The sequence below is a fragment of the Narcine bancroftii genome, chromosome 9, assembly GCF_036971445.1.
Source record: "Narcine bancroftii isolate sNarBan1 chromosome 9, sNarBan1.hap1, whole genome shotgun sequence".
Taxonomy (NCBI): domain Eukaryota; kingdom Metazoa; phylum Chordata; class Chondrichthyes; order Torpediniformes; family Narcinidae; genus Narcine; species Narcine bancroftii.
Window position 1 is genome coordinate 94,822,622 of NC_091477.1, and position 11,336 is coordinate 94,833,957.

The following is an 11,336-nucleotide window of genomic DNA, read 5'->3' on the forward strand; positions in this document are numbered from 1 at the left end:
CCACTGGCATTGTATGCATTTTGGAGAACCCTGTGAATTCATTGGAATTTAATTGTTTTAATTTGATGTATCATTTTTGCAATTTATGATAATATTCTGCTATAATTTATTGAATTAAATTTATCTTTAAGCATATTTACAATATCAATGTGAAATAGTTGATGTAAAACAAGTTCAATAAATAATTACATGTAACTACACAAAAGAGTCTGGAAAAACAACCAACTGAAAAACCTCAAAGGTTAGCGTATACAGAGCCATTGTCATACCCACGCTCCTGTTCGGCTCCGAATCTTGGGTCCTCTACCGGCATCACCTACGGCTCCTAGAACGCTTCCACCAGCGTTGTCTCTGCTCCATCCTCAACATTCATTGGAGCGACTTCATCTCCAACATCGAAGTACTCGAGATGGCAGAGGCCAACAGCATCGAATCCACGCTGCTGAAGATCAAACTGTGCTGGGTAGGTCACATCTCCAGAATGGAGGACCATCGCCTTCCCAAGATCGTGTTATATGGCGAGCTCTCCACTGGCCACCGAGATAGAGGTGCACCAAAGAAGAGGTACAAGGACTGCCTAAAGAAATCTCTTGGTGCCTGCCACATTGACCATCGCCAGTGGGCTGATATCGCCTCAAACTGTGCATCTTGGCGCCTCACAGTTCGGCGGGCAGCAACCTCCTTTGAAGAAGACCGCAGAGCCCACCTCACTGACAAAAGACAAAGGAGGAATAACCCAACACCCAACCCCAACCAACCAATTTTCCCTTGCAACCGTGTCTGCCTGTCCCCCGTCGGACTTGTCAGCCACAAACAAGCCTGCAGCTGACGTGGACGTTACCCCTCCATAAATCTTTGTCCGCGAAGCCAAGCCAAAGAAATATATTTTCAATTGTTTGATTATTCATTCCATCTAGTCTACACCTTTAGGAATACATACAAGCAATCTGACAAAGTGCCCATATCATTGACTTAGAGGTGTTTTCAGGAATTAAATAAACATGTCAGAAAATTTCTTTCGAAAGATAAGATCGCTAGAGTCTTCATAGAAAAATTAACATGGAAATATGAGCTGTGATGTCTACAACTCCCAAATTTTAAAAATTATTATTGGACTGCCCAAACTAAATTCCTTATCTCCCCATTTGAGAGAGTAGATAAGTCTACATGGGTAAAAATAGAACTGTTTAAAGTGGGAGAGAAGATAGCAAGATTTTATATATATAAATGCAATTCAAAATTAATGTCTGGTGAGAAAGAAGCCCCCTTGTTAAATACTCCATATTTGGAGTAAAATAAATGACCAGATGGGGACGAAGGGGGGGAATATCTCCAAAAATACCCCTGGTTCTGAATAGATTTATATCCCTAACAATGGGTAATAAGATTTTAGATACCTGACCCTGTAAAGGGATCAGATTAATTGAGAACTGTTATGAGCAGGGAAACTTATGTAATTTGAACAATTATTAAATAAGTTTAGTATTGCTATTTTTAGTTAAGTACATATTTAAGGGATAAACTGGGCGCAACAAAGACTCCAAGTCATAGTGATGAGGAGACTGATTTGAAAGGGAAATACAAAGAAATTTACTTCAGCAATGTATTTGCTACTTCAAATGGGAACCCCTAAATATGGGGTATACATCTCTAGACAGAGATGGGATCAGACTTAAATATAAGTATTAGTGATCAAAACTGGTCTGATTTATGCCAGGACTATATGACAAATACAATAAATGTAAGATTATGGATTGGTGCAGTACAATTTTTTTGCACCAGTTATATCGCACACAGCAAAAATTAATTTAAATCAGATATTTTTGATCAATGCTTTAGGTGCGATGAGGAGATGCAAACCTTTCTATATTCAACTTGGGTATTTTCAAAGGTAAGACCATTTTGGATAGATCTGGGGAAACTTTTAGAGCAAATTACAGGAATTCAATTTACATAGAACCCAGAACTATTCTTACTGGGGAATATTGCCGGTGTAAGACCTAAAATGAGGTTGTCCCATTACAAACAATATTTGTTATGATTGCATTGCAGTGGCCAGGAAATGTATAGCAGTTACTTGGAAGTCTGAATCTCATCTAGGTATATCCCATTGGAATGTGTAAATTAATTGTTATGTTCCCCTTAAGTAGAATTTTTATATCCTAAGAAATAAGCATGACACCCTCTCACAAATATGTCATCCATATTTACAAAATTTAGGTGCAAATCTTTAATTGCACCCCATCTCACCCACAAAACCCACGCTAACGTCCTCTTGAGATCTAAGTAAATTTTGAAAATGAGAAATTTGTGGGGTAGATGACGGACTCCTGACAATCCCTTTTTCTTTATTTTTCTTCATCTCTTCATTTCTTTCTTTCCTTTCTTACTTTCCATGGGAGGGTCAGGGGGATGGGGATTATAGCCATCATTTATCATAGGTTATTAGTTTTACTCTGTATTCATTTTTTTTGTTTTTATTGCATGTTTGGCTTTAAAAATAAATAGAATATTCAAAGAAAAAGCAATCTGATAAAGTAAACTGGGTAAATTTAAAACAAAAAATGGTTATATGGATCAATCTTTGTTGGCCAAAGAAATTATCCTTTATAAATTTTTTTGTTTTTTTCCATATACATACAAAAACTTTCTAATATTATAGATTCTCTCTCTCTCTCTCACACACACACACACACACACACACACACACACACACACACACACACACACACACACACACACACACACACACACACACACACACACACACAAATTTTGGATAAATCAAATCAGAAATCCTCATTTATCCAAAAAATATTTTGGAGCCATACTGACCGGAGATGTTTGGCTCCCAGCAGCAGTAGGAGCGGGACTCTCGGGCTCTCAGCACAAGTGGGGCTTCGGTGGGGAAGTGTCGGTGATCAGAAGTGGCCAGCATTTTTTATTGTAAGAATTTAACATTATTTTAATCCTTAAAAAGCCCTTACCTGTTGTTTGTTGTTGTTTAAACACTGTTACAATTGATTTTCTGTTGCTACTCGGCTGTTTTTAAAAAATCATCAGTTCTCCAAAAAAAAAGTTTATCCAAAATAAGCCCAATCCTGACCATTTTGGATAATCAGAGTTGTGCTGTATATATAAAACTTTTTTTACAAAAATAAACAAACCAAACCAAAACAAAACATCCCCTCCCTTTCACAGTATAAATCCACACACCATCAGGGCTCACATTTATGTTGATGATCAAAAATTGTATATGGGGAAGTCACTTGCATTTATACTATAGGAGTATTTTTTATTATCATTTTTATTATTGTATTTATAATTACAATTGGACCCCTATTTGATTCAAGTATAGCTGCCACATCTTAATAAATGTCATATTTGTTCTTTAATTTGTATGTATTTTTTTCCATAGGTATGAACTATTCATCTCTGCAGCCATTGTGCTATATGTAGAGGGGAGACAGATTTCCAACTAATTGCAATACATTTCTTAGCCGCCGCTAAGGCTATTTTAACAAATTAAAATTTGGAATTTAGTTAGTTTATTACTTATTTCAATGAAGTTGCCCAAAAGATAAATCTCCAGGTCACCCATGAAGGCCACCCCTGTTATCCTTGTTCCTGTTTCAGTAATATCCTGCCAGAAAGGTCTCATTTTCACACACGACCATGTAGCGTGTAAAAATGTTCCTATTTCTATCCCACACCTAAAACACATTTCCGATATTTTAGATTTTAACTTGTGCAACTTCTGTGATGTGAGATATAATTGGTGTTAAAAAAATTATATTGCACTAATCTGTATCTTGCATTTATAACTGATGTCATGCTATCCAAACACCAATCAGACCAACATCTTTCCATTATTGCAACACCTAGATCCAACTCCCATCTCTCTCCTGATCTCTGTAAACCTGATTTTACACTTACATTCTGGGAGAGGAGAATACATCTCAATTATAAAATTAGGTGTATTCCCCAGCCAAATTTTTCATTCCATTTCACTAATTTCAAGTGGGGCCAGTCTTCTTCCCCCCCCCACCTCCATCTTTCTCTTAGGAACCAATTTAGCTGGAGAAAACAAAAGAAAGTCTAATTAGCTACTCCACATTTATTTCTTAGTTGTTCAAAAGACATGAGATCCTTCCATATAACAATATCATTATATCTTATTCCTTTATCATACCATGAATTCAATATTTTGTTACCCAATTCATAGGCAGCAAGACATTTTTACATAATAATGTCCTTAATGATATACCTGCTTTTTTTCCCCAAATACACTCATTTATTCCTTGCCATAATCCAATCATGTGTATTAATATATAGGGTTATCCATTTGTTTTATTAACTTAACATTCTATTTATAAATAAAGTCTTTTGCTGTTTCTTATTTGGATCAAAGGAGAAGGACTGTCTTCTTCAAAAAAAAAAGATAAAAATCTTGCTTGTGCTGATAAATAGTATTTCTTAAAGTCCGGAAGTCTAAGTTCTCCCAATTTATAATCCCATCTTATCTTTTCTAATGAAATTCTTGGCACTTTGTTATTCCATCAGAATTGCCTTATGTAATTATTCAATAATTTAAAGATATTTTTAAGTAGTGCAATAGGCAATATTGAAAAAGATACTGTAATCTTGGCATCACATTCATTTTAATACAATTTACTCTTTCCACTAGAGTAATTGGAAGGTCTTTCCATTTCTGTAAATCTTTCTCTATTTTTTTCTAAGACTGTAAATAAATTTATATAAGTTCTGTAAATTATCTGTCATTATTCCTAAAATTTGATTCCATCTCTCTTCCATTTAAATGTGTTACCTTTTTGATATCTTTCATAATCAAAAATTTTAATGGCATTATCTCACTCTTGTCCATATTTATTTTAACCTGATATTCTTCCATATTTTTCTCATGTTGTTTGTAATTTTATCAAGGATTCAGCCAGTTCAGACATGTATAATAACACATCTGCAGCAAATAAACTAATTTTGTGTTCTTCCTGTCCAACTTTGAAGTCCTTAATATCCAGATCTCTCCTTGTAATCTCTGCCAGTGGTTCAATAGCTAGGATAAAAAGTGCCAGAAACAGAGGACACCCTGTCTACTCGATCTACTCAAGGGTAAAACTGCTGACATCTGATTGTTAGTTATAATTTTGGCTGGTGCTTTATGATAAAGAGTTCTTATCCAGTTTATAAATTTTCTGCCTACATCAAATTTTTCCAATGTTTTAAATAAGAAAGACCATTCCAATTGAACGATTTTCTGCATCTAGGTAGATGGTTATACTGGGATTCAACTTTGATTTTCCATATATATTAAAGAGTCTACTTAGACCATTTGAAGAATGGCTTCCTTGGACAAATCCCACCTGATCTCTATGCAGGTAGATATTGTCCCAGTCTATTAGCTAATGCCTTTTCCAATATTTTATAATCAGCATTAAGGAGTGATATAGGTCTATATGATGAAGTTTTTAATGGGTCTCTATCTTTCTTCAGTAGCACTGTTATTATAGCTGTTGAGAAAGATTCCGGGAGGGTCTGGGTCCCCACCGCCTGGTCCAATACATCCATCATAAAAGTTATCAATAAATCTTTAAATTGTCTGTAGAACTCGAGAGGAAGCTCATCTTCCCCCAAGAAGAGTATCCAAGGCTTTCACAATTTCTTCTCTTGTGAAAGAGGCATTTGTTCTCTATCTTCTAATTTTGGATGTTCTGCATTTGTTAAAAATATGTCCATCTCATTTTCAAATCCTAATAATTCTGATTTATATAGTTTCTTATAATGTCTAAAATATTATTTTTTTGATTATATGACATATATATTGGCCTCTTTTTATTGCATTTATCATTCTAAATGACTCTCCTGTCTTTAACTGCCAAGATGGTTTTTAATATATTTTTTCCATTCTATACATTGGTAATGTGTTATATTTCAATTTCTTAATCTTGAACAGTCTATATTTTTCTTGTGACCCTGTTCTCTGATAGTTTTCCAATTTTGTGAAATTTTTCTGTAGACCATTCAGATCTGCAGCATATTCTCTCATAATAATTTGTCCTTTTAGATAAGCTTTAAGTCTATCCCATATTAAAAAGCTATTAGCAGTAGAAGAAAGGTTAGTTTCACAGAATAGTTCTGCGTCTTCATAAATTCACAAAGGTTCTTCCTTTTCAACAGTGTGGCATTGAGACACCATCTATACACACTTACTTGTTTTTCGATTATTGCAATGGTTAAAGTTAATGGTGAATGATCTGGTAGAAGTCTTGTCAAATATTTAGTTTTTACCACTTTACATTTCAACTGAGCAGACATTAAAAACAAATCAATCCTTGTTTGTGAATCATGTATCCTTGTAGAACAAATAGACTCCTACAGGATTAAGCTGCCTCCATATATTAATCAAATTTAAATCCTTTATAAATGATAGTGTCGTTTTTGCAACTTTTGCCTTTGTCACTGTTCTAGCGGATTTATCCAGTATTGGATCTAGACTGAAATTGAAGTCTCCTCCAACCAGTATATTTTGTCTTCCCTCTGCTATTTTTAAAAAGATATTTTCATAAAGATTTCATCATCATAATTTGGTGCATAGATATTCATAAACATCCATGTTTCTGCATAATTTTTACAATGTGCCATTACAAATCCTCTGGCTTGGTCAGTCAGTGCCCCTTCTATTATTATTGGAATATTTTTGTTAATTAGAATCACTGCTCCTCTTGCTTTTGAACCGAATGTGGACAATATTATTTGTCCCACCCACCCTCTTTTTAATTTAGCATGTTCTGATTTGGCAAGATGTGTTTCTTGTAGAAAGACTAAATCTAATTTTTTTTTTAGGTTTAAACAAATATTGCATGACCATAAAATCTTTGATTGTCTAAATAATAGTGATCTTTCCCCTTAAAAAACAATACATACAATGTCCCTGCCCTGACGGTGATGAAACAGGAAACCCCCAAAAGCCTGCAGAATCCCTCAGAAAGAAGAACCTCTCCCTTTATTGCTGTCTTTTATAGATAGTCTGCTCTGGGCACTGTTCTCCCCCTTAAAATGGAGACTCCACCTTGCTATTAGTTTTCCTAAGTTTTCTCTCTTTTCTGAGCTCTCTGAACATTTCAATAAAACTTGCTTTTCAACAATAAATACAAAAGTTTTTTTATAAAAATACAACTTTTACTCAGTCTCATTGTAAACATTCTTTACAGTCTTCAACTTCGGCAAGCTTAGCCTTTCCATAATCCTCATAGCAAGACTTCCACCTCACTTTTAGTCTTGAAAAATTGTCGATGACCTGCTACTTTGACCCTCAGAGTCGTGGGGTGTATCATCGAATATTTCAAGTTTTTGGAATACAGTTGTCTTTTTACATCATTGAACTCCTTCCTTTGATTGATCAAAGTAGGATGAAAATCTTGGAAAAATAGCACTTTTTCATGGTCAGTCTCAAGCGGGCCATTATTTTGCTTAGAGTATTCATATGCTGCTCCCAGAATTATTTCCTGTTCCTAGTAACTCAAATGTCTTACCAGGACTGGTCATGGTCACTGATCGCCAGCTCTTTTGGGTCCGAAGATCCAGTGAGCCATTTCAATTCGTAGTTTATTTTCTGAATTTCTTTTCTTAACACTCGCAGGATCCATATTTTGGAGAAGTTCACCAGATTCCTTCCCTCAATTCCTTCTGTCCAATAATCCCAATGTCCAATAATTCAGATATTATTTCATCTGCTAAAATTCTCCATGTGGTCGATTTTGTCCAGCAGACCTTGTCTGTCCAACTTCAATTGCTTCGCATCTTTCTCCAAGGCTTTTAGCTGATTTTGTGTTTTTACGGTCTACTTCTGCTTAGGTCATTCTTTCCGTGAAGTCGTTAATGATTTCTTTAATTTCATCCTTTCGATTATGTCTCATTACATTTTCAAATGAGTTGCTCAAGTTTTCCATTTTCTCTTGGATAATATTTAGTTCTTGTCCCGACTCCTCAACTCTGCCTGGGTCTGCTGGCTACTCTTGTGCCGCTCCTTTTGGGCTTTTGCTCGATGTTCTGGGATGAGTAGAAACTTCATTTTTTTTTTGTTCTTGGCTGCCTTGGTTTCTTAGTACTTATTTTGTACATTTTTTTGTGAAAAAAATCTTAATTTTAAAATTTGAACCATCTTTTTGATACTCTTCATGGAGAGCTCAATCAACCCCAAATAAATTATCCTTGAATACTTTAGGTATTTGTTCATAAACAGTTGCCCCAGGCTGAGTTTTTGATACTTCACTATTATTAGTATGGATTAAACTGTTGGTATATGATGTTGAAAGCTGTTCCTTCCATGAGGGATTTTATGCTCCTGAACAAAAATATTTGTGCATGAGGTACACTTAAGTCAGAATGGTGCAGCTGGTGGAGTTGTTATTTGATAGCTCTGGTAATCCAATTTCAATTCTGAGCTCTGGTGATGTCTTTGAGTTTGCAAGTTTTCAGCAACATTTTTTTCTCTATTGCTCTGATTTCCTCCCATATCTAAATGACAGATGGGTTGGTAGGTTCATTATTTACTTTGACTATCATCCAGTAGCACTCACATCTACTGTGATGAGGGGTTGGTCATGGCCCGAATTATCTTGTACCGAAGTAAAGATCTGGACCCACTGCAATTCACCTACCATCACAAATGCAATGCCACTGACTCAACCCTGGATCACCTAGACAAGAGCAACATGTACAAAAGACTGTCTCTTCAACTTCAGCTCAGCGTTCAACACAATCATGTCTTCAGTACTGGTCAACAAGTTTCAAAATCTGGGCCTCTGCACTGGATCCTTGACTTCCTCTTCAGAAGAACAAAAAATATGAATCCGAAACATTATCTCTGCCTAAATGACAATCAACACAGGCACCCTTTAAGGATGTGCACTTGGCCCACTGCTCTACTCACTCATGACTGTGTGTCTAGGCACAATTCAAATCTCATCTACTAATTTGCCAATGACACCATGGTCATCAGCAGAATCGCACACTGCACTGAGGAAGCATACAAGTGTGAGATAGATCAGCAGGTTGAATGATATCATAACGACAATATAACACTCAATGTTAGTAAAACTAAAGAATTGAATTGTGGTCTTCGAGGGGAAGTTACGAGAACAAAAACCGGTCCTCATAGAGAATGTCCGCAGTGGAAAGAGTTAAAATTCCTGGGGCCTCCATGTCGATGAAATCACTAAGGTGGCTTTCCAGCAGCTATACTTCATGAGGAGATTTGGTATGTAACCAATGACTCTTGCAAATTTTGACAGGCGTACTGTGGAGAGCATTCGGACTGGTTGTGCCACTCTCTGGTATGGAGGTACCAATTCACAGGACAGGAAAAGACTACAGAGGGTTGTGAACTCAGCCAGTGCCATCACGGCCAAGAAGAGTATCAAGAGGTGGTATCTCAAGAAAACAGCCTCTATCCTTAATGATCCTCTCCACTCAGACCATCCCCTCTTCTTAATGCTGCCATCAGAAAGGAGGTACAGGAACCTGAAGATGAACACCAAATGGTATAAAAACAGTTTCTTGCCCTCAGCCATCAGATTTCAAAATGGAAAATGAACCAAAGACATCACCTCACTTTCTCTTCTTTTGCACTGATTTAATTATTTTCTAAAACTATAATTTATAGCAGTTTTGTATGGTATCTGCAATGCTTCCGCAAAACTATGAATTTTGTGACATGTTCATGTCAATAATTTCTGATACCAAAATGTAATTACATTTAAAAATCCATTTAATTTTATTAATGTATGAGAAACCAATAATACGAAACAAGGTCTTCATTAAGTTTGTTTCCAAACTGCTTTCTAAAAATTAACAATATTTTTATTGCCTTGCATATTTTAAAGTGCATTTTACATTATACACAGCTATATTACAATGGGACAAGCAGAAATATTTAATTTTTTATACAAGACCACAAAGGTTATGTACAAAGTTAAATGGAAAATCTTATTTTCATAATCAGAACATTTAGTCCACTTGGAATAAAAATATATTTAATTCTATCTATTATTCAATTAAATTTTTCTTACCCGATGATCAGTAAACAGTTCTTCCATTGCTTTTGTAAACTGAACTACTGATTACTTTTTAAAATTAATTTTGAAAGTGTGAATGGTGGATTATCTGATTTAATTAATGTTTATTTTGAAAGATAATGTTTCCCTACTCTCAATTTATTTTACCAACACAAACTCAAATTAAATAGAGTATTCATTTTTATTTTTGCCATCTAGCATTTTGACTGGCTATCTCTGATTAAGGAAAAACTTCACCTGATATCTTGCGAGCTTTTGAATTATCTGCAAAAATTTTTTCTGTAGTAAATCAGGTTCCTGTTGATCTAAATTTTTTAGCCATCAATCACTTTTAATTTATTTTCACACAATTCTTCTGGCAAATTGCAATTGTATGCTTTTCACTAACACTACATTCTAAGAAATGACTGATTTCCACCCTTTCTCTCCACCCATTAACTTCCTTTGTAAACTTCAAACAATTGTAATGATTATTTTTCTGAAGATACAACAAAATATCTTGAATTCCATTTCTGCAGCTCAGCAGAATATTTTTGAGTATTTACTATTACAGGCATTGAATACAACAAATACAAGTAAATCCTAAAATGATCGACGAAATCTTAATACAGAATACTCTTCAAAAGCATTTTTTAAAAAAAAAACTCATGCTCACATTTTATATCCTTCACACCATTTTGCTAAATAATTTTAATTTTGATGATCACTTTTCAAATTGTCGTCATTCAATTGAGTGGCTATTTGCGAATTGGTACACCTATCTTTTGCAGTGCAATATTCTCAAAATCCAAACCCATCTTAAAAAAGGGAAATATAAAAATAAGGAATTCTGAACAAAGTCTCAGTAGATTTTGGTGCATGAGTACATCAACAGCTATTTTAATAAAGCCCTATCTGGAGTTATAAATACAATTTGTGTTCAAAGCAAATTTTTACAGTTCTTGTTTGCTCACTGAATAAATCGCATTGTGGTCCTCAGTTTAGGAAGATACATCACAACTTCTATCAAAAGCAGCATTTAGAATTCTCACTCCTGATCGTGCAAATAACTTTTGAATACGTACAGGCAATTGCCAAGAAGAAAATCAAATTTGGCAACATCAAAATAGCCAGAGCCTGAATTCATATGTAAAACAATTTTAAGTTATCAGGAGATCTTAAAAAAAAAACCCCAAACATTCTATATACAAAATATTACGACTTCAGTGGATGAGAGAAATAATTGTTTAAATGGTCAAGCTA

General features: G+C 34.9%; 1 protein-coding gene across 13 annotated transcripts in view; it reads left to right on the top strand.

The window, feature by feature from the left end:
- The window catches only part of ccdc150 (coiled-coil domain containing 150), an 88,093-nt gene that overhangs the window by 66,752 nt on the left and 10,005 nt on the right, over positions 1–11,336 (top strand). For 8 of the 13 annotated variants that reach the window (XM_069896928.1, XM_069896921.1, XM_069896917.1 and 5 more), the window contains exon 24: positions 1,840–1,891. The exons of 1 other annotated variant lie outside the window; for it this stretch is intronic. The gene's annotated coding sequence lies outside the window, so the exon portion shown is untranslated. Of the gene's footprint in view, positions 1–1,839; positions 1,892–2,855; positions 3,376–3,418; positions 4,698–11,336 lie in introns of those variants that run through there. 4 more of the 13 variants (XM_069896920.1, XM_069896918.1, XM_069896922.1 and 1 more) reach the window with 4 other exon arrangements.